Below are 25,613 nucleotides of genomic sequence, written 5' to 3'. Positions count from 1 at the left end.
GACCATGTTCAATCCATCCTTCTGTTAAAGACTTTCACAATATTGTGATGCTCAGCTAAAATTGTTTATTTGGTTAATTAATGTAGATTTTCATCACTAAGTTTAAAGTCCTGTGTGACCTGAGCAGTATCTGTTTTTACATACATTTGTATTATATTCTTCCCCAGCTCATGCCTGACCCATAGTAGGCACTTAGTTTTAATGAATTACTGAATAAATAAATGTAGGAAAAGAAACGAAATAGAGAATCATTTCAGAGGGGAAGAACACACTGCACATTGCTGTGTGAGGAATGCTGGTTAGACCCCCTCAAAAGCGAGCCATGAGGGGCGCCTGGGTGGCTCAGTCAGTTAAGCATCTGACTTCTGCTTAGGTTATGATCTCACAGTTTGTGAGTTCAAGCCCCGCATAGGGCTCTGTGCTGACAGCTCAGAGCCTGGAGCCTGTTTCTGATTCTGTGTCTCCCTCTATCTCTGCCCCTCCCCCACTCATTCTCTCTCTCTCTCTCTCTCTCTCTCAAGAAATAAATAAACGTTGAAAAAAAAAAGCCTTGAAGTGAGGGGGGCACTGCTGAATCTTCCATACTTGGCTGTTATTGGATACTCAGGCTTGTGAGATATGTTTGTGGTTAAAAGGACACATGTTTCTTGTGTTAGAAGGTAAATGTGGTTCTTAGCTACTATATTTAAAGTTCTAAAAATGTTAACAATTTTACTGGGGCAGTGGAAAATTGATTGGTTTATGGGAGACCAACATATGAAAGGATTCAATTTGCCTAAGACTTCATGGTGGTGGGAATAGATGAGCACCAGTTTTTCAGAATTACAAGGTCTAGGCAAGTCCCCACATTATCTGCAAGTTCTAGTTTACAACTGAAGGGGCAGTTTGTGAAAGAGGCTCAGGCAGTTCTGTTTGGATTTCATTTGCACAATCTCGTTTATTGAAACTTAAAGAAGACTTGGGGCGCCTGGGTGGCTCAGTTGGTTAAGCGGCCGACTTCGGCTCGGGTCATGATCTCGCGGTCCGTGAGTTCGAGCCCCGCATCAGGCTCTGTGCTGACAGCTCAGAGCCTGGAGCCTGTTTCAGATTCTGTGTCTCCCTCTCTCTGACCCTCCCCTGTTCATGCTCTGTCTCTCTCTGTCTCAAAAATAAATAAACGTTAAAAAAAATAAAAAAAAAAAGAAACTTAAAGAACACTTGAACAAAGGGACTGGGATAGCTGGATATCTACATGCAAAAAATGAAGTTGGATCACATACCGTATATCATATATAAAATTAACTCAAAATGGATCGTAGACCTGTGTGTAAGAGCTAAAACTATAAGACTCTTAAAAGAAAACAGAGGAATAAATCTTCATAGTTTCTTTGCACAATAAAAACACAAGTGATAAAAATAGGTAAACTGGACTTTGTAAAAATTTAAAAATTTGTGCTTCCTAAGACACCATAAGACAGTTAAAAGATAATGCATACAATAGGAGAAAATATTTGCAAATCTTATATCTGGTAATGGACGTGTATTCAGAATATACTAACTACTCTCACAATCCAACAATAAAAAGGCAAATTATCCAATTAAAAATGGGTAATGGATTTGAATAGAGATTTCTCCAGAGGACATATACAATGGCTATACAATGGCCCAATAAGCAAATGAAAAGATGCTCAATGTCCTTAAGTCATTTGAGAAATGCAAATTAGAAGTACAATGAAATATTACTTCAAACTCATAGATGCCTAAAAAAATAAAGACAGACAGTAACTCGTATTAGTGAGGATGTGGGGAAATTAGACCCTCCGAAGTAGCTATTAGGATTGTAAAACATTGTAGTCAGTTAGGAACACAGTTTGGAATGTCCTCCAAATGTGACACATAGAGTTACCATATGATCCAGAAATTCCACTCCTAGGTATATATATACTGAAGAAAATTGAAAACATATGTCCACATAAACATTTGTACACTAATATTCATACAAAAATTATAACAATAAAAAGGTGGAAACCACCCAAATGCTCATTAGCTGCTGAATGGATAAACAAAACATGTGTATCCATATAACTGAATATTATTCTGCCATTAAAAGGAATGAAGTACTGATACTTGGTATGATATGGATGACTCTTGAAAACGTTATACTAAGTGAAGGATTCCAGACATAAAGTTCATGTATTGAATAATTACTTTTATATATGCTATGTCTAGAAGAGGCAAATCCTTAGAGAGAAAGTGGATAAGTGGTTGCTAAGGGCTGGGAGGGAGGGGCAATGGGGATTAAATGCTATTGGGTACAGAATTTATTTTGGGGGTGAAGGAAATATTCTAAAATTAGATAATGGTGATAGTTGCACATCTTTGAATATAATAAACATTGAGTTGTACACTTTTAAAAGGTGAATTTTGTGGAATGGGATGATCTCAATGAAGCTCTTATTAAAAAATGTGCAGAAAAAATTCAAGTGGAAACAGTAAGACCTTATACTTGTGTGCATTATTGATATGATATTTTAAGATTAGCTATCACTGATAGTGAGAGATGTTATGCTTTTATATAGGCCATTTAAAAAATCTTAGAATTTATACAGGACAAAATTATATTAATTTTACTCAATATATTTACATTTATTCCTGACAGAATAAGCCATTTAGGGTAGTGATTACTAGATATGACTATGAATTACAATGACTAATATTTAAACATTTTTATCAGGAGTATTTTATGTATACATTTATAAGAGTATATATATATATATATATTTATAAGAGTATATATATATATATATACTCTCATATATATATATATCTTATAAATGTATATATAAATTTATTTATAATTTATATATAAATGTATAAATATACATGTATATCTTATAAATGTATATATAAAAATATATATAAATATATATAAATTTATATATAAATGTATATATATATAAAAAATATAAATTTATATATAAATGTATATATAAATCTCTATATATATGATAGATTTTTTATCAGGTTAAGAATTTACCAGTGATAAATTCTAGTCTAGTATAAGTTCTGTCATGAGTAGATGTTGACTTTCATCAAGTGCTTTTGTTTCTGCCTCTATTAATATAATCATAAGTCTATTTCCTTTCGGTCTGTTAACATGGTGAATTCCATTAATTGATTTTCTGGAGGTAAACCATTTCACATTAAAATTTAAGGTTAACACACAAAGGCAAAATGTGGTATCTTTCCTTGACTTTTTTCATTCACTGCTGGTGGATAACTGAGTGTATTCGTGTGTAACCTTCATGAAGTCAGTGTAACCTCCATAGCCAGTACCCACCAGAGTCTGGACCCAGGCCATCCTTCAGAGAAAGTTTGAACTTCATATAGGCACATGAGGCCATCATAGCTAAGACCACTTGAGATTACATTTTTTCTTGGGATTTTTGGGCCACAGATATAGAGTGAATTCTAGCACCAAACCCATATGGGTTTGTGGTTAAAAATTATAAAGGTGAAGGTGTGCCTGGCTGGCTCAGTCAATGGAGTGTTCAGCTCTTGGTCTCAGGGTTGTGGGTTCGAGCCCCCTTAGGAGCAGAGATTACATACAATTTTTTCTTAAAAATCTTAAAAAGAATTATAAAGGTGAAGACTGATGAGTATCTTCACATTTCCCTCTCTGGGTAGATTTTTTCAGGCTCACTCACAGAGAGTATTCAACCTGCTTCCTCCTCTGGTCTACTTCAAACATTTAAATTCTATGGCTTCTTAACCTAGGCAAAGGTTTCAGGGCAAAAGCCAGCTCCATCACTAAACCACCCCCTAGCATCTCAATTATTCATTGTTTTAAGCTTTAGAATATATATATATATATATATATATATATATATATATATATATATTTACTTTCACTGAAGTTCACCTATTCACTGGGGTTTTCTTACTAGTTGTACTTTTTAACTTCCCACCCCCTTTGATATAGATATTCTGATTAGGTATGTCTAAGAAAACCCACTAATACTACCTTGTTATTAATGGACATTTATATTTTTACTTCTCTTACATTCTGAAAGATGTAAGGTAGAATCTGAGAACAGAGGGATGTCAAGACCCATGTTTCCTAAATTTGCTGCCTATAAAACTACTTCTATAAGATGTTCTGGTAACACAGGGTTTCATGATCAAATAAAGGTGAAAAATGATGCACGCCATGCCCCCATTTTGAAGATATACAGTAAGCATTTGCACAGGAAAAGTCCTGAAAAGTCGCTCCATAAATAACACTGCTTTATGTTGCTTATCATTTTTATTAAAGGTTATTAACATCTAAAGAAAATACCATTATATAAACCACAACTTCTTTATCCATTCATCAGTTGATGGACATTTAGGCTCTTTCCATAATTTGGCTATTGTTGAGAGTGCTGCTATAAACATTGGGGTACAAGTGCCCCTATGCATCAGCGCTCCTGTATCTCTTGGGTAAATTCCTAGCAGTGCTATTGCTGGGTCATAGGGTATATCTATTTTTAATTTTTTGAGGGACCTCCACACTGTTTTCCAGAGTGGCTGCACCAGTTTGCATTCCCACCAACAGTGCAAGAGGGTTCTGTTTCTCCAAATCCTCTCCAGCATCTATAGTCTCCTGATTTGTTCATTTTAGCCACTCTGGCATGAGGTGGTATCTTAGTGTGGTTTTGATTTGAAAACCAATTTGACAATAAATTTCATATTAAAAAAAGAAAATACCATTAAAAAGAGTAAACATTCTCATTGTACACGTGAGGAAACACAATCTCAAAGAGGTTTATTAATGATGATATAGTTAGTGATGGTGTCAGGAATAGAAATAGGTCATGTTCTTAGTTCATTTCTCTTGCTCCTTACCACACACATCTCAGAGAGTGAGCAGGAGTACTAAAAAATGGGCTACAGATGACATAGATATTCATATATTTGTAATTAGTAAGAGGACCTGAGAAGTTATGACAAGTCCCCTTTCCAGAGTGGACTATTGGGATGCCTAGATTGTCAAGGAGGAAGGATGAAAGCATTAAATTTCATAACAGTAGAATAACATCAGGCATTCACCAAAAGACATGGAGAAGACTCAGGGGCTCAGCTCTCCTACTTTTTATTATGACCAATTGACCTATTATTAATTACTTGTTAAGCAGGTGTTTGAAAGAACTGAAAGAATCTCTATCTTAATGGATTCTTCAATGTGGGATTAATTTATGTACATTTAAATTCTGTACAACACAAAACTACATTCTCCCTTTCATTCTTGTAAAACCTCTGCTTATAGGCATTAAGAAATTGATTATCTTAATCTCACAAAGACAGAAAACTTAATGTCAAAGAAAAAAGTAACCTCTTCTATAGTATTATAGAAATCTTTAAAACACCAGTCTGCCGTAACAAATACCTTGACTACTTTACCTTTGTATTATGCCATTTCATAAAAATGCATTTTATTTATTTTTATGTATATTATATAAATATTCTCATTTCATAAAAACTAATCTGTTATTCACTCCTTTTCTGTGTCACAGGACTCTTTTAACAAATGACTTCTTAGATGGAAGTCAATGAAAGCTGTGATGAAGAAGATTATTGCATTTGCAGCTAGCTAATCATTCTCAGCCATGATCCCATGATTCATGGAGGCACCTTGTTACTTACTCTACACACTTTGAAAAACTGTAGAAATAGATGAGAAATCTGCAGTTCTATCTATACCCTCCCTTTCCCCTTGAGCTTCTGCTCTTGGGGGTTCTCGGTAGGACAGGTAAGGAGCTCTCTCCCATCCACTACTGTTAGTCTCTGTTAGAATCTGTTCTCTGATCTCATCTGACTCCTGTCTACTATTTTCAGCCAATCACTGAATATCTTTTTTCCCCCTGGAACCAGAGAACCCCAGGACTAAACTCTCTCCCAACCCAGGTCAGTTCTAAACACATAGATAGATCTCAGCCTCAATACTTCAATCCTTCCCATATTCCATGGAACTCATGGCAATTATGCATATCTGACTTGGAAGACTTGAGAATAATCAGAATGAGTATATTACAGGAAAAATAATTAAGTTACATGTTAAATGTATCTGTTTCTATACCAGGGAAGAGAAATATAATGTATATCCTTTCTAATATTTCCTTAATGAGTACATTCTTATTCCTAGTCTTGCTGACCTGAGTTATATCCCGTTTCTCAGAATAAGCCACTTATTTATTTCTTCAGTGTGAGTATAGGATTTTTTTCACCCTATAATTAGTTCTGTCTCCACCCTCTACTCTTCCATCCTCTTATCAAAAAAAAATCAATGATTAAAATAACCTGTAGTCTATTTTCTGGCTAGAACAAAGCTGTGGGGCAGAGGGACTTCAGCAGAACAGTGAGGAATGACCCTAGTCATTTCAGATCTGGGCCTCTTTAAATTCTCCACATTTTTCCCCAAGCTTTTGTCTCATTGTTAAATCTTAGAAAGTAATACAGTCTCAGAGATATAAACATCAACAATGCATGTGGCCTTCTCAGAGACGGAGCCTACATTCATATTGAAGAGAAGAAATATTTTCCAGATGGCACCATAATATGTCAAGACTTTTCCCAGCTCACAGTGCATATAACATTTAAGATAATTATGCAAGGAATTTTAATTCCCCAATTCTGATATATTTCAAACCTGCTGAAAGTCATAATCATCAAGATTAAAAATATTATAATTTGCTATAGTGATTTAAATGTTTTAACAAAATTAAATATTGCAAATACATCTGAAGGCCAAGGTAACAGGTAGTATGTATATTTCTCATGCATGTGTTTATATTTTACTGCATATGGGTGCAAAAAAATGTTCTCCCTTTTCTAATATCCCTGCTCTAGTCTGAGCATTATTGAGCCTCTCAAAATAACATTTACTTCTGATTTTTCCAGTTATTTACACCGAAAAGTAGGGATAAGAGGAGGGAGTACCTGAATTTTTTGGAAACCAACCCTATTCAGATGCTTTACCTATCTTTTCATACTTGATTATTACATCCATTAGATAAATGGGAAAATTGAGACCCTAAGAAGTAAGTAAATAAGCTATGCCCAGGCCATGTGCTAACAAAGGGCCAATATTTGAAATGCACCTGACATGGCTCCTGAGCTAGAGGGGGGAAGTTTAGAGTCTCTATGCTCTCAAGAGGTTTGCTATTTAAACTATGAAGTGGTTAATGTTAATACTGTTAAATACAGGATAACTCTATGATACAATATGAATATCACTTTAACAAGCACCTTGCCATTACACTTTAAAAGTTTATAATTGAATTTTCCATTTATAAATGTACAGTAAAGTCAGGGAGCTATCTCCAAAATGAATTTAGTAATGATGATGAAGTTTTGACACTTTCGGTAAATGTAGATTCTTAAGATCTTTGCCAGAAAAAATAAGAAAAATTCCTTACAAGTAAATACCTATAAGTTATAAATGAACCAAATGAAATATGTATAATCATTCTTTTAGTAGACTTCTTATAATGTTTGATGTGTATATAATGTCAAAATGTAACTATGAAATACTATTATTTTGATGTCTTCTAAGATTTTGAGGCCTCTGACTAGAGATTGGTCTGTTATCATATACTTATTTTTGCTTGGGAAAGTAGTTTGTAACTTGTTTCTGCTGATATTACCCTTAATGAAATATAATCATAATGTTTTTGAAGATCTTTTTTTTGAAGATCTTAACTATAAGATTTTAATATCCAAAACATAGAAGGTATTGTAATATTGCCCCTAAAACTTAATGAAGAACAGCATTACTTGCTTTCTCCATTTTTCCACAGGCAGCTGGAACTTCTTCACAGTTGTGTGACTAATAAAACATGGCATCTACTTTCTAATATAGAAACAAGGAAGTAATCGTACTAAGCATTATTGTGAACTGGGTCACTGCCACACAGCATAGTATCTAAAAAAGCTGAGTAGTACTGCAATTAATGAAGAACCTGGAACTATAACTGGACGGAGGTTATTTTAATTTTGTTTTGTCTAACCTATTTTTCATAAGACTAAGTGCAAAGCTTTGCAGAAAAAAAATTCTAATGGCATCATTATCAGCATACACACAGAATGTAAATCAAGTAATGGATAGTGGAGGAAAAGGATAAGTATGATAATATTTATGGAGTGCTTACATTTTTATTGAGGTGTGCTGTACCTTTTATATAGGTTACCTATTTAACCCCCACAGAAAAAGCTGTGAGTTGATATCATTATTCCCATTTTACTGATGAAAAAACTGAGAATCAGAGTGTTTTAAGTAGTTTTGGTAGATAGTGAGTTATGTGAGTGGGATACAGATGTCATTCTGTTTGACTCTGTGCAATACTTCTTCCTGTTAAACTGCAGCGCCTGTGAATGAGCAAGAAAGGCTTGAAGGATGAATGTGTCCTTGGGTTCCCTGAAAAGGAGATTCCAAGAGGGAACTTGGTGTGGAAAATGCTTATTAGTGTTTTTAAGATCAACACCTGTGGAAGTGAGATGATGAAGCAGGCGTGGGCACAGAGGTCAAGCTGTGGCACCAGCCCAAGAACAGGCTTGGCCAATCCCACAAAGAGTGATGGAGCTGGGATGGCTCCGTGGTGTCATTCCAAGTTGAGCTGAGAAGGCCCCGCTTCAGACTCCCACATCAGCCACTGTGCACCACAGAAGAAAGAGGCATGACGTTGAGTGAGGTGGTTCTTAGTGGCAGGGTTGTCCCAGAGGGGGCTGACAGCTGATGGTGCTCAAAGCTGCCAAGGCAGAAAGTCTTTACTTGGAGGGGCGCCTGGGTGGCGCAGTCGGTTAAGCGTCCGACTTCAGCCAGGTCACGATCTCGAGGTCCGGGAGTTCGAGCCCCGCGTCAGGCTCTGGGCTGATGGCTCGGAGCCTGGAGCCTGTTTCCGATTCTGTGTCTCCCTCTCTCTCTGCCCCTCCCCCGTTCATGCTCTGTCTCTCTCTGTCCCAAAAATAAATAAAAAAAAAAAAAAAAAAAAGAAAGTCTTTACTTCGTAACAGTGAACTGAAAGGGTATCTGGGGTACATGTAACAGTGTCCACCTCATTTATAAGTTGCTCTTTCCTAAATGCCAAGTGGGATAACAGTTTCCTAACAAAATTGGTTAAGGTTGTAAGTAAGGAATGGCAATTTTTTTTTGGATTTGTGAAATATTCCAACTAAGTGGCCAGTTGACCTATTCTAAGATGAAATTGTGAAACAGTGGACACCCTGAAAGACCAAGAAACAAGGAAAGATATTTGCTTTCTGTCACAAATATATTCATTAGGTTAAGACACAGTTAGTAATGTATTTTCTGAGGTAAACCAGAAAGCTATCTTTCCAAGAAAAAGGACAGAGGAGCAAGACCATAGGTACATATCAATGCCTAAGGAGTGTAACTAAAGGGGATCCTGCATGGTAACTCAAAGCAACTCCCAGGGAAGAAGTAGATACACAGGTCGGAACAAAGTGCAAATGTGTACTGGCTTGCAGTTGAGATTTTGGTCCTTGAATGTAAGATTATTTTCAAAAAGGCAAGTATGATACAGCTATTACATTTAGCAGGCAAAATGCATTCTAGAATGTTTATTTTTTTTTAATCTAGGCTTTTCTGTGAATCCCATCAAGTCCATAAAGAATTTTACTGATAACATAAACATATTCATTTAATTTTCTGTGTTAGTTGACTGCTGTCTGCATATGCATTCATTATTTTGCAAGCTACTTTCAGGGAAATTAGGTTATTGCTGCCTAGATGGCTGTGTTTCTTCACATCTCAATATCCTTTCATTCTGTCCTATTTTCCTTGACCTTAGATCCCCTTCATTCTGAGAGAGGAGAGGCATGGACATAAAAAAAAGTAGTAAAGGTTGATAATAATATACAAATTTTGCCTGGACAAAAATAGGTGACAGTTTGGAAAGAACACTGAGAAACAGGATAGGAATCATTTTGTCTTATGCTTGTTAAATGCCTATGAAAATCACTTCACCTGGAGATTGGTCACCCAGGATGGGCTCCACACCTTTCATGCAGCAGACCCTCAGGAAATAACTAGGTCCACACAACAGGAGAGGACAAATTAATACAGTTTCTGGCATCATAGGAATGTATTCAATGTCCTTTATGGCAATAACACAAAATTATTAAAACTGGGGGGACTAACAGGGTTTTGTCTCTCTGTGGCATTCTCAGTATGATGCTCAAGTTAAGAGATTTACCACCTGTCATAATCTCCAGGATATTACATAGGTAATACCTGTCTTCTTTGCTATTATTTGTTGAGCTCTTTTTCTTGCTATGATGACTAAAGAAATATATATACCTAAAATCGTATAATTGCATCCCATCATAAACTTTAGAACAGCTTAGACACCATATCTTGAGAATAAACTAGAACCTCAAATTTCTAGCTGTTTTGAGTTAGAAACCAGGGGAAGAATGAAAGCTGGTTGGAAGCAGAGTACCTCTATTATTGGAAGCAAAGCTTAGTATTTTAGAGTCTCTCTTGCTTCTCATTGGCATTCTTTTTCTTGATGTTGGTGACTTGGAAATCTCGAAGTCTCAGTTAAAGTTGAAAAACCACAGACAATACACAGGAAGAAATGAAGAAGATTAAAAAAAATGGGAAGAAAACATTCTATACTCTTGAGACAAATATTGACCCTACAAGGAAACAGAAACTGGCCAATGATTTGGGAATTGGGAGGAAAAAAGTGGTAAAGCTACTACTATAGTTAGGAAGAGAATTCCTTTTGTAATAGAAGAAGGGTGAGAAGATGGAATAGAAGGAAACCACAGAAGTGAAGAATACCCTGGAATGTATGTGCTATCATCACAACAACAGATAGCCTTATAGTTGGAATGTTAATGGAAAATTCATTACACTGAATACTGTTTGCTATGCTCTTCCTGAATGAATGCATTCATTTGCTCATTCAACAACTCTACAAGAACTGAGAACTCGTATAGGGCAGTAACTCTGCTCTGTTCTGGGAATGCATTTGTGAATGAAAACCTTTCTTGCTTTCTTAGTGCCTGGAACCCAGTGCCTAGGTGAAGGCTGTCATTCCTATGAAAATAATTGGGCCAGTTAATCACGTTTCCCCTTGTATTGTGCCTGCATTTCAATCTCAACTCTGTAACTTACTACCTATGTGACCTTGACAATTAATATACTTACTCCCTCTGAGTGCTGGCTTTCCCATCCAATAAAAGGGTGTAAATATCAGGACCTATACCATGGATTTGAGTATTAGGCAGGATAATCCATAAATTTGAGCATCTTTTTATGGATTTATTAGCCATTAACATTTTATTTTTTGTGGTATGCCTATTCTTTTCTCTTGTCAAATTTTTATTTGCCCAATCAATCCAGTCTGAGTTCCAAGTTGCAGTATTTTGTTATGCTGCTTGCATGTTTACCTTTCTCCTTTTCTAGGTGTGGCCTGACTGAGGGGAGGAGAGAATGAGGGTAACAGACACACTGTAATAATATGTTATGTGGATTCCATCTTCTCTGGTGAGGTATATATTTACTTCTATACTTATATCTGTATCTATACATCCATATCTACATACATCTTCATCTAGATCTATTTCTATCTATACATACATATATACACATATATGCATACATATAATTATTATTGTTATTTTTAATGAGAAGAAAGGAAAATAATCGTGGGTTTCATAGTAGGATGAATAAAAGACTTCTTCAGCTAGTCAGAAAAAGAGGAAAAGCCTGGAAGTAGGATCAACTAACAAACCCAAACACAATATTTGAAGTCATATGTCTTGTTACCCTATTATATACAATATCATTTATACAGATATTTATTTAAGTGAATGTGAAATGTAACAAGTAATTTTGAAGTCTTGTCAATTTCTTGAAAATAGGAAATTAATGCAATGTAAAATGCATATGCGCTCTACAGTTTTGTTTTCAATTGTTCAATGGAAGCAATTACAGAATGCACTTTATTTTAATTTAATGACTTTCTTACATATAGTGTAAGAAGAAAACATTATAGAGTAATATTACATTTTGTCATTCATTGCCCTTGCTGTTTACATTTTGTCATCCTGCCCAGCTTGAATACTGATGTGAAGGAGTTTGTTTCTCCTCCTTGGTCTAATGCATTGATACTAAGAGATTTAGGATATTATGTACTTAAAATAACAATCAAACATTTGTTACTTTGCATATACACCAACGAAACCAAGTTTTGTTAATTCTCTATTAACTTATTTCAAAGTAAGTACACAAAAATAATATGTAATATTTATAAAAATATGTAATTTTTGGTGGCAACTCCACCTTAGTTGCAGAATTAAAGCTTAAGTCCTTTCTAAATATCATATATATTTATGATATTTATTTAAATCTAGTCTTCTACCACAGAAAAAGACCTTTGTTATATTTAGGACAAGTTTTAAAGGCTCAGTAACATTTTGAATTTTCAGAACACAAAAACTAGTAATCTAAACCACAATTTTATTATTTCATCAAATCAGGTAAATAAAGAACATATTGCTATGACTAATTTACCCAACTCAGTGTTTAGGCTTGGTAATTGAGTTCTTCTCAATAAATGTAGGAGTGCCTATAATATATTTATAGTGATTGAAACATTTAGAATGATGCATGCTTAGTTTATGAATATTCTACAATACGTAATAAACTTTTATTTATTTTTTTTAGCACTTCTCATCTGGAGGCCCAAGTTTTAGTCATTTCAGTATATTCCTTTAAAATATACACCTGGAACTCAGTAAATATGAGCACAGTTTAATCTCCCCTTTGGAGAAGCGTTTCATTCTTCTGATGCAACAAAGAAGCCTTAAAAATATAATGTCATCCCTCAGCATATAAGCATCTGGAAGGTGACTGAGTTTGTAAAAACTGCAGTAGATTTTTATTGCCTAGACTTATTACGAATTTATCAATCTAACATGCACTTATTGTTACTTAAATGAATCAATTGTGAAACTAAATTTTAAAAGTACCCTTAATTTTAGAGAGAAACCACACTCAATGAGCTGTAGATGACCATTAAAAAGGGCATTTTTCCAAATGCTGTTTTGATAATGTGCTCATATTCCTTGACATCTCTTCAAGGTAACTTGTTTGCCTAAAGTTACTTTTAAAAAATAGATTTTTTTTTCAAGTAATAAGCAGATATAGGGCATTCAGTGAATATACAAATACCCCCTTTAAGATTTCACATCACTTGTATGCTACCAGGGTCTTAATTTTTATATTTATCTATGTCCGTACTGAATTATAATAACCATTTCACTTTATTCCTGGGGTGCCTTATTTAGTGTGCATTTTATTAAAAGTATCATTGCTGTTGCTGTATCAATTGCAAAAATTAAAGCTGACAGACATCTTGGCTACATATAAATTGTAAAATTGCATTTTGAGAAAACTTAGAGTGAAGTATCCATTCTAATAATTTGATATTTCTTAAAATCACAAATTGAGGTAACGTATTTTTTATCTTGTGACTAACTTCCAGGTGGCTCTTTTTATATGCCATTATATTATTACATGAATCCTATTTCTGGTTAAATTTGATTGTTTAAAATATTAAGTGTTGTGGTATCAGAGTTTAAAACATTTGATACTTACATAGGTAAGAATTACATAGAACACTCAATTTCCTCAATTAAATTGTGCAAAACCAGATCGTTTAATGTGACAACTGTACCTGGTAAGTTGGATCATGTTTCTGTGTGTTAGATATCGGAACGGTGGGTGGGCGGCGGGTGGAGGATGTAGACCAGAACTTACAAATGGTACCAGTTTCTGCAGATGCAATAAAGCTTTTTAAAAGGTACTGCAATGCTAAAACATGTTTTCTGTGTCATCTTAGCCTAGAAAAATTTGTTTTTACACTGACCACCTGCTATATCATGTTAGAGAAATTTTTGGACTCAAAATGATATTGATAGGCCATCAAATTCCTCCCTAAGTGTTTAAACACACATGTTCCTGTTGGAAAGAAATCCACTGAACATATATAATAACCATCTATTTCATGCCATTGAATTTCTTCTGTGAATTTTCTTCACTCCTGCCCTAATTCCTGTGTTCGCCCCTCACGTGCATACCCATTTCACTCAATTCAACAATTCAAAATTTGATTCAGAGGTATCTCTGCTGTAGGAATGTTCCCAAACCTTTGGACTGAATCGGGTCCCTTGTCACTTCTCCCATAGAAACCTGTGTCATTTTATCAGAATATTAATATTCTGTATTGAAACTGACTAGTAATTTGTCTCTTCTCCCACTTGACCCTAAACATCTTGAAGGCAGAAACTCTGTCTTCCTCATTAACACCTAATAATCCTGAACTATTTTAAGGGATCTGTAAATAGCTATTGAGTGAAGGAATGTTACTAGTGTATGTGAAGTTAGACTGAGGTTCAATCCATCAGAACCAATTTCAAGCACTTCTGACTTTGACTCTAGGAGGGTCTGATGTATAAGAAACACTTCAATTGATTCAAAAAAGGGGATATTTTAGAATATTTGGCATTATAATACATACTTAAGTTAATCATCTGGGAACTATCAGATCATATATATATAGTCTTGGACATTGGTAGATTAACATAAAGAATTTTAATTTCTGTGATTTTGGCCCAAGTCCATAGGGATTTTTTTGAAAGAAGTTCATAAGTACAGTTTTATCACTTACATTTATTTTTTTCTGATTAGGCAAGCTTAATGATATATTTTAAGAGCTGCCCAATTAATTTTAGTTTGTTCATTTTTATATTCTGGATGACAAATCAATATAAAAATAGGCTTACAGAATAAATTATTAAGTTAATATGGTAATGGTCATAAAGCAATTAGATATAGTTCTAATAAAGCACCATAGCCATATACATTTTTATTGCCTGTTATCTCATTATTTAAAATCATGGTTTATGAAGTGAAATACTTTTTTTAACTATTATTTAATTAGATTATATTTAATCTTATGCATAACAATGTCTCCTGTTAAAGAAAAAGATACTATAGAAAGCAAATCTGAAAATGCCACTTACGTGGTCCTCAAATTCAATTCAAGTTTGTTTTAGAATAATTTAGTTTAGCAAATTTTCATCGAGAACTTAATATTGTTCTGGCTCTCAGTCCAGGCTGACCACACATAAACAATTTCTAAACTTTCTTCCTATCACTGGGAGATGTCTACAATATCTTGACAATAATTTTATTTCTATAGTTAAAAGAAAATATGTTTACTTACAGATATACCACTTAGTATTTGTAATGAGACAATATGGAATGGCTGTAAGCTTTATAGAATGTGAGATTATCTCACAGGTTGCTGCAGATTGGTGATGGAAATTGATCAAATGAATGAGTTCTTCCAGAAATGGGTCTTTCACTCATACTCTATACACAAATTCACTCATACTTTATAAATCTTCCAGATATGTTCCTTTTTTATTCATACTTCATACTGCAGTTTAAATACCCTAAGTTTTTTCCTCAGTCACTAAACCTTGATGAAAGTTTGCTACGTATAATGTAATGAGATATTTAACAAATTTGAACTACATTAAATTTAAAAAATCTAAGATTAAATGAGCCTACCCCTGGAAGTGTATGAGAAGCTCATTATGTCCCCCAGGAGGATGTAAAGAAATGAATCCATATGAACCTAAATTACCTAAATTGTGTGAATTTTTATTAATTTAAAAGACTGTGTTCAACCTTTCTTTGAAGTTCTTAACATTGTAATAAAAATTATATATGGATCTATGAGGAGAAGAAATAAAATTATTATGATTTTTCTATTAAAAATTTTTTTATATAAGAAACTCAAAAAAATCAACCACAAATCAATTAAAATTTTTGGAACACCATCCTATTGTACCAACACAAAATAATTAAAGGATCCCCATAGCTGTTCTATGGAAACAATAGTTTTCCCACAATGAAAACTAACACTTTAGAAATGATAATGGGGAAAATGTTGCCCTATGCACAATCCAAGCTAGATTATCAAATCTAGAGATAGCTGAGGATTGATATTAAGACATCTCCAAAATTTTACTTTATACATATAACTGAGCCATCCAGGAACCCCTAAAGATGTATTTCTAATTATGTATTATGTATTTAAGTTTTATTTTTTGTATACACAATATTTTTTATGGAAAAACTAAGTAATTTAATGGTATTTTAAATTATATTTATGTCTAATTCAATTCCATTCAAAGATTAACATGTTTATATGCTTGATATAAGATTAATATATGTAAGATTATATATATAATATTATATTATATATATAAGATTAATATATAAAATATAACATAATAAGATTAACATGTTTATATGCTTGACAAGATTGTATCAAAATTGTGTTGGACAGTAAACAAGCAAAAAGAGACATAGCACTTTTGAAAATCAAGAATAATTCCAATAATATAAACTAAAGAGGGATCAAAAAAAAGTTCGATATTAGCACAGTAATATTTCGACAGAAGTGAATAGCACTACAGGGGGAGCGAAGGAGAGACATTTAGACAATTAGTATCACTTGACATGTGGGCGGTGGTTTATTATGGGATAATGAGGCACTATCATTCCTCTAGCAGAAAAAATTAGTGTAAGTCATGTTAATATTTGGTATAGCCTCTTTGTGAAATAAAATAACTCTAATACATATAGTACAATGTGCTTGCAACTATTTTTAAACTATGAATAGAAACTAATTGGTTTAATGAAATTGGTATTTTCTGTAACCATACAGCTGCAAAATAGGGTCCTTATACATAAATGTACCCTAAATTAAAGACGTGTTTCTTTTTGTTGTTATTTATTTATTTATTGTGGGGGGGAGAGAGAGAGAGAAAGAGAGAGAGAGAGAGAGAGAGAGAGAGAGAGAAACTCCAAGCTGGCTCTGAGTTGTCAGCACTTAGCCCAACATGGGGCTTGATCTCAAGAACCCCGAGATTATGACCTGAGCTGAAATCAAGAGTCAGACGTTTAACCTACTGAGCCACCCAAGAGTCCTTAAAGATGTATTTCTAATCGTATATGGCTCCTCCAGTAATATATAACACATGGACAAAAAAAAAAAAAAAAAAGAAAGACCACCACTTTTTGTTATATGTTTGAGTGTCATAGACAACATTTTTTGTTATATATTTCAGGTTTATAGGTTTTCATAAAAGTGGTACTTTGCCGGGGCATGTGGGTGGCTCAGTCAGTTAAGCATCTGACTTGGGCTCGGGTTATGATCTCACTGCTCCTGAGTTTGAGCCCCATTGGGCTCTGCCCTCTCTCTGTCTCTCTCTCTGTCTCTCTGTCTCTGTCTCTGTCTCTCTCTCTCAAAAATAAATAAACATTAACAAACAATAAAAGTGGTGCTTTGCACACTGTTACCAATAGAATGTGTTAAAGTTTGCCTTCTTTTTACTAGACCCAAATTTGTTGTTCCTTTATGGAGCTCTACAATGATCATTTTGATCAAAAATACTATACCAATTGCCCAAACTAACTTTAGCTTCACTTACTTGTTTTTTTAAAAAAACTTTAAAGATATTAAGAAGGGAAACAGGAAATTTTTAGCAGCTTTCCATTTGTATGTTTAACTTGTTTCATTTACATTCAAAATCCTTTTAAATTAAATGATCAATTGTTAAATGATGAGTTGATATTTATGTCTAGGTAATAACTATCACACATATCAACTAAAATGAATGTCATCTGCTTAATCAGGCAAAGGCTATGTTTAGTTTTTTCTATTTTTAAAGTTGTTTTACCAATGAATTCAATGATTTGAATTCTTTTCCTTTCCTTCTATAAATCGGATACCAAGACATATATAGCCGAACTACAGCCTTTGGGAAAATTAATTAGTATCAGTGTACCTGATGGTAAGCAAAGGGTCACATTTCCAACTTTCTTTGGTTTCCTCCTAGCATGGTAAATAAATAGCAGCAAAAACAAAAACAATTCTTTACTAGAATTTAACAATTGAAAAAAAATAAAGCATTTATTTTGTAGCCTTCTTCTGGGTTTCTTGCCTTGGACTCTTTGAAATACAAATTACACTCTTTGAGTTCCTGGGTGCTCTTCTCCTCCAGGCTTCCTGATCCATAAGAAGTAAGAAGCCTCTGCCACAGCCTCGCGAGTCTTACCACTGGGACTATTGCTCTGATGTTATTCTGAAGAATTAGGTTCATTTGTGTGGCTTTCCTTGTTTTCCTTGGGTTAGTCATGATACAGGCTTTCTAAGATCGGTACCTTAATGTAGTCTTTTTTAGTGTGCCCCACAAAACCACCATTTCTCGTGGTGCTCATGCTAGTGAATTCAATACAGCTTTTCTTGTTTGATGTCTCTGTGAATCCCTGGATTTCTGTGATTCTGATGGCATAGATCTTAGTTGTAAAGGAGGCTGGAAAACAATGCATTCAACACCCTCTCTGAAGCAGTGGAGAGGTCTGCAATAAATCCACAGAACTTATTGCTCCAGCTTTGAGCTTTAAAAAGACCAATTTACTTTCCTTTCTGTAGGGTCTAATTCATTAGACTCCTGCTATAAAACTTTTTATTGGAGAAGTTGAATCATAAAGTCAACCAGAAAGAAAAGATTTGGCGATAAGTGGTGTAAGTGTCATAATGTGAAGAATAAAATGCTACAGACAAAATAAAAGTATTTATTTACTGCTTTTAGAAGTGAAACAGCTTGAAAAAGATAATACTGCATTCCTAGTGATGATAAATTTAAGTTTTGCAAACTTCACAATAGTATGGCACAGTCAAATGCTTACTGTATTGAAGACATGATTACTCTATGTGTATTACTGTAATGCACGTAAACAGACACGCACAACATACGCACACAAATACACACATAATATATATGTATGCATTTGTATATGGTTGTGTGTATATATGTGTATATATTTTCTACACATATATACATACATATAAATATTATATAAAATTTGTATGCTGTTCATTGGCAAACATGCCATAATGTATTTATTTATGTGTGTTCTCTTGGCTAGGGTAGATGACTTGATTTGGAAATGAGAACAATTGTTCCCTTTTTACAGAAATTGGGAATAGATAGAAGTCTCCTGCTCACATGCTTCTTTATTCATCTATAAATAAGATTAAGACCTGTTTAGCTGCATTATTCAAACCATAAAAGGCTCTTAAAAACTGATAATAAACTGAGGGTTTATGGGGCGGTAGGGTGAGGAAAGTGGGTGATGGGCACTGAGGAGGGCACCTGTTGGGATGAGCACTGTGTATTGTATGGAAACCGATTTGACAATAAGTTTCATATTAAAAAAGCAAAACAAAACAATAAAATAATAAAATAAATAAAATAACAAATTAAATAAATAAATAAATACAAAACTTCCTACACAGATAGGCAACCGATTAACCAAATGTTAACTGTCATTCCTCATCAAATGTTATATCCTCCCTCTCTTTTCTTTTACTATTAAATATTATCCTCTTCAGAATTAGAAAGGAACATAAGGCTAGAATTTCAGATTTAATTTATGACTTCCCTTTAAAATTCTAATTCAGTCTATTCTTGAACTTTTAAAAATATGTGCAAGTTACATATTACATCTTCCAGGTAGCTCATTCCACATGCCCTATTTATTAGAAACATACTTTTTCTATTAAAAATAAATTTACCTTTTTATAACTTCTTTTTTTGTAATAAGTTCGTGAAACCTATTTGTACTCTAGCTAACTCCTCATTTTCCTTGTTCACACCCAAACTTCCATCAAAACATTCTATTTCTCCATGTGCTCTTGATGTTATGGGCTTATGTTTCTTTATCATCTTTTTTTTCTTTTCATTTTTTTACTAATATTTACTGAGGGCTTAATACAAAGTCTCAGGAACTCCAGGTATAGGGAATACCACAGGGAACAAAAGAGAACGCTTTTCTCATGGAGGTTATAATATTGTCTATAATTTCCCTACAATATAGGGAAAGCAGACAAATGAACAGACAAATCATTCAGGTATCAGTTGGTGATAAATGGCAGGGAAGAATCAAGAAAGGAAAGTAGACAGGAAAATGAAGGTGTGGGGGTCTGGAAAGACTTGTCTGATAAGGTGATACTTAAGCAAAGAGTTGAATGAAAGGGAGTATGAGGAATGCAGATGTTCAGGGAACAGAGAATGTGAAGGCTCTTCTGTAGTCTGGCATGTTCACAGGTCAGTTAGGAAGCTTATGTGGCCTGAAGAGGGAGAAGTGATAGTAAAGTTGGTCGAAGAATTGCTCTGACTGGTATGGAAAATAGCTGTAGGAGCTCAAATCCATAGTAGGAAATGCTATTAGTCCCTCTGTAAAAGATAATGGGGGCTCAAATTAGGGCACTAGGGTTGGATGTGATAAAATGTTCTCAGAACCAGAATAGTTTTGAAGATAAAACTGACAAGAGGTATTGATACATGAAGGTTGTGAGAACAAAGAAGGGAGTCATAGTTGACTACAGTTTTTAGACTGAGCAAATGAAATTTCCCTTTATGTAAATGGGTAGTCTATTTTTCTTATAATGAGAAAACAGTCCACTTGGCTATCATATCTTCACACATCACCCTCTCATAGTACGAAGTTCACTTGAGAATTTCCATGTCTCGGGTATGATCTGTTTAGCACAAAATAAATCAAAACAGTCAACTTTCATAATCTAGATTTACTATTTTTTCACTCACATGTTATAAATACAACATTTTAAAAAGTTTTACTTATTTATTTTGAGAGAAAGCACGCACGAGTGGGGGAGGGGCAGAAAAAATGAAAGAATCCCAAGCAGGCTCTGTGTTGTCAGCGCAGAGCCTGATGCAGGGTTCAATCTCATGAACCCCAAAATTATGACCTGAGCTGAAACCAACAGTCAGATGCTTAACCAAGTGAGTCACTCGGGCACCCCAAAATATACTATTTTTAATGGGCACAAATATTACATCACCATTTGTAGATGTTCACTATGTTTCATATTGAGTTTACCATTAAATTAAGTCCTGGTGTCCCTTTCATCCCCAATCTGTGTGGCGGGTGCTAGATCATTGTTTACCAAATATGTCTCCGATTTTTCTTTGCAAACCAGTCAACTACAGTTCCCAGCCTATCTGGTAGTGAAGACTGGTCATATGACTGAGTTCTGGCCAATGGAATATAGACAGATATGATGAATATACCTTCTAAGCTTGGCTTTCAAAAAATCTCTCACTTAGAAAGTGTCCACTCTTGGGTGCCTGGGTGACTCAGTTGGTTAAGCATTTGGTTTTGGCTCAATCATGATCTCGTAGTTCTTGGGTTCAAGCCCCTCACTGACAATGTGGAGCCTGCTTGGTATTTTCTCTTCCTTTGTCTCTGGTCCTCCCCCACTCATTCTCTAATTAAATAAATAAATAAATAAATAAACAAACTAACTTTTAAAAAAAGTCCCCACTTTGTCTTACCCTTGCTGTGTTCTGAAAATTGACAGAAATCAATTTTTGGTTTTACAGTCAAGAAGACAGATTTTCTGTGTGAAAGACAACACTCCCCCCCACCCCCTGCCACTATTTAAAGTGTTTATGAGCAAAAAATGAATTTTTATTTTATGATACTACTAAGAATTGGATGTTAACCTATTACAGTAGCTAGTAGCACCTTAATTAACTTTAATATTGGTAATTCAAGAAGTGAAGTTATTATAAAGATAAACAAAAATTTGTGACGTTGTCCAGCAGTGTGGGTAGATGTTAAGGAGAAAACAGTTATAAGATATTGGATAAGAGTGGCAAAATATTTGGTAGAACTGTCATGCATGATAACTTGAAAGACAGATCAGATGCTTCCAAGACTATATTGTTACCTGGAGAAATTTTGAAATAGAATGCTTTTCATTTGTAATAGAAAATATTAGAAAGAAGAGATGAACTCAGTCAAGAATTAGTTGGTTTGTAGGCAAACATAAAATGAAATGGACTGCGGATATTTGAATCCTCAAAAGTTTGAAAAATCCAAATTCTCCTAAACCTGAGACTATGAGGAAGATTGAAAGATTTGTAACTGAAGATTTCCAGTTACAAAGACCCATTGCAGTCAGCCCCTTGATAAAAGTGAGACTGAATATTACCTTTCCACTTAAGCCTAATGGCTCTATGAGAGCTGCCATAATTGAGGGAGGAAGGGAGGGATGGAGGAAGGGTGAGAGAGAGAGAGAGAGAGAGAGAGAGAGAGAGACACTAAGATATGAGTAGAGAGAATGAGAGATAATTGGGGCAAGAAAATGAGGGAATAAAGCAGATTTGAGTACTAGTTCTAGGAAAGAATTTTGGTGACAATCACTGGCAACATGGAACTGAATCGAAAGAAAATAACTAGGTTAGATACCTACTAAGTTTTGAGGGAAGTATATTGGCAAAGAAATCATGAGTCCAAATTTTTTTGCAAAAAAAAAAAAGGGATGGGAGACATCAGGGTGGAAAAAAAATGATTTAGACCGATCCTTTGAGTGGGAAACATTAGGCTTTAATCAAGAAAAAAAATTCCCACTTTCAGGCATCCCTGTCTTCCAAGGAGAAATGCAAAATGATTGCCATATATTGACAGCCATATGTCTCCTATTCTTCCCATTTTCAAATGGGATTGTTTATTGTGGTTTGTACGCCCAGGGCCCATCATTGTATTTCTGTCTGTGATGAAAGAAGATGACTTATGCACACAGATTGTCAGACCATGAGAGCTATGTCTGGACCTGTTGAAGAGGATGGCAGAAAGCTCAGAGATTCTCCACATTGAGCTGAATGAAGTGACCAGATAGGACTTTGTGTTTACCCTCACTTGAGGACGGGTGAATGTCTTCCAATGTGTAAGAGTAAGAATGTGATGGATATTTGGTGACTGGAAGGGTGGACTACAACAGAGAATGTCTATTCTATTTAAAAAACCTATTTCCCTCTCCTCTTGGCATATACCTCAACATTTCCCAAACTCCCTTCAGTAAAATTTGGGATTGTGACTAAATTGCGGGCACTTCGATATGTACTAGAATGTTATATATTATTCTGAATCTCTAATTCTAAATGATTTTGAATTTCACTTCCTCTGTTTTGCAGCCTAGATGTCCAAAGTCTACAGTGACAAGGGAAGTCATATTTGTGTTTAAAGATGTCAAACTTAGAACAGACTATATTTCTGAAAGACAACACGGAACAAAATTTCCTCCCCTACTCATTCTACCCATTCTCCCTCCCCACTGATTGGGTTTTATGTAAGTGCAAAATAAAGTTATATTGTATTGGTTTATTAAGCTTCCACAGTTTCACTATTATAGCACATTAGTTTGAGAAATCTTAACTAAAACCACATGTCTTGACGAGTTGGGTTCTTGGTTCCTAAGACTAGGATTCATGCTGAATCAAGATCACAACACTGCTTGCTGAGATTTATATCTCTTCCAATTTTATCCCATATCTGGTTATCTTAACGATAAACTTCAGAATCTAGATGGCTGGGAATAGGAAAATAGTTGGCTGTGCATCCTAGGGAACTTAAAAGTATGTGCCCCATCTAAAACAAAACAAAACAAAACCAAACCAAACCAAACCAAACCAAACCAAACCTATTTGCTGGTATCTTCAAAGACTGTGAAATTGGGATCTTTGATTTATAACTTCATCTGAATATTTTTATGCAAATTTTCTTGGACAAAACTGAGGAGTGAGCCACTAAAATTTTCTTTTTAGGCAGACATTTATTCATTAAAAATATTCTGTGACTATGCTTCTCCAACTATTTGCTGATTTATTAAACTTCATTAGTTTAAAGTTCATACGGCTCTTGGTTGTTCACCTAAATAGAAAAAGAAACATTGTACCTTAACTGCTGAGATCTAGACAGTTTACCTAAATCCATGTATTTGGGGCTTCAAAAGTTGAAATATCTGAGTTCTTCCAAACTTCAAAAAATGTTATCTGAAGACCATTTGTATTTGGATCACATGAAGAATTTGGATATTCTATCTCCTTTTAATTTATGTACTGACAATGAGTTTTCTGTAGAATACTTTTGCCAAATTTAGTTGCAAACACTGAATTCAGAATCTTGCCCATTGGTAAATTGTTAAGTTCAATGGTTTATGTTTCACAGAATACACTTTCTTTAACCCCATTAAAGATATAGGTTGAAAAATATTGGTTGATATTTTCCACTCTCCAGTCTTCTGGCAAATATCTTTTTTTCATTATTAGTGTTCCTCAATAGGAACGCCTAAATATTATTTTTTTATACATATGATGATCTACTTTGCACATTATCTCAGTGTTCTGACTAAATCTATCCCTCCCTGGAGACTTGAGTTTAATGAGAAAATTTCAGGTTTCTATTATAATTTCTTTATTCATCAATCTTAGATGTTAGTTTCACTTGTCAGCACTCTATCTTTAGGTTCCTATCCTCAGTTCTTAATACAGGAAGAAATGAGCCTCATAAGAATTCTATAATTTGGTCAAGCACATGAAATTGACCGAACTAGATTGGTAAAACGTGGAGATATTGCAATTGATATTATTGCCTTGTTACTATCTACCTCTTGTGTTTGTAGACTCTTGTTTCTAAATATGCTTACTTTTACATGCCATTAATTTTATATGAAGCCAGATTTTTGGGAACATATTTTTTTAAGGAAAAGGGTGGAATTTAATCATTATTTACAGGACACTGCAAGATATGAGATTCCACATAGAAATAAGAAACCCACTGAGAGGAGAAGCTTCATACAGTTTGTACAGTTTGGAACTGTTCAAGTATAGTTTCCCTTGTAGAAAGTGCTACAATAACAAAACACATTTAAAAAGAGTTCTTCATAGAGAAACAGTAAGACAAACTTATACCAAACATAGTACACAACAAACAACTTTATTCCTCAGCTATACAATCTAAAAGTTAAAGGTCCCGGGAGTACCATCCCAAACTTGGAATGTAATAGCCTTTAGAGGTAGTTTCTGGCACATTTTGATCTTCTTCTTCCTCTACAGAGGAATACTTCTCAATCAAGTTTAATGAAGCTTTGCACACAGACGCATTCATGGTTTTGTAGGGCTTCAATTTTGTCAAACCTCCACTTTCTTCAATCATTATACAGAATTTTTCAGTTTCACCTAGTTTCTCAGCAGCCTGAAAGATCTTTGAAATGACATCCAGAATAACCAGAATAGTATTGGTATTTTTTGCAGTTAAGAGGTTCATCAATGGTTCTATTATGCCATAATGAACAAGGTACACAATCTGTTCAACTGTTCCACCACATGTATACTTGTTCACAGCCCATATAGCTTCCTTTTGTGTCTTGAAGTCTGCCTTAGAGAGAACACCAATGAGGAATGGAACTAATCTATGATTCACAACTTGCTGTATCTGGTCCTGGTGACCAGCTGTGATGTTTGACGTTGTCCATGTAGCTTCCTTCTGAATGTTAGTTTTGGGGTTTGTTAGTGGGCTGGGAAAGACCTCAAGTGCTCCTGCATCTACTACAACCTGAGTCTGTCCACCTGGGAGAATATATTTTTTTTAATGTATTGTGCATTTAGAAAAA

General features: G+C 34.5%; 1 long non-coding RNA gene across 1 annotated transcript; it reads right to left on the bottom strand.

Moving 5' to 3' along the window:
* Window positions 1-1,301: 1,301 nt before the first annotated feature.
* Window positions 1,302-25,590, bottom strand: LOC125164487 (uncharacterized). The gene is made up of 3 exons (XR_007151792.1): window positions 25,324-25,590; window positions 11,057-11,063; window positions 1,302-1,313 (listed from the first exon to the last, which is right to left on the bottom strand). It is a non-coding gene; the product is annotated as an uncharacterized LOC125164487 (long non-coding RNA).
* Between the last annotated feature and the right edge of the window lie 23 nt (window positions 25,591-25,613).

The sequence above is a fragment of the Prionailurus viverrinus genome, chromosome B1 (assembly GCF_022837055.1).
Source record: "Prionailurus viverrinus isolate Anna chromosome B1, UM_Priviv_1.0, whole genome shotgun sequence".
NCBI lineage: Eukaryota > Metazoa > Chordata > Mammalia > Carnivora > Felidae > Prionailurus > Prionailurus viverrinus.
Note: the sequence above shows the minus strand (reverse complement) of the source record. Positions and strands in the feature narration are given on the sequence as shown.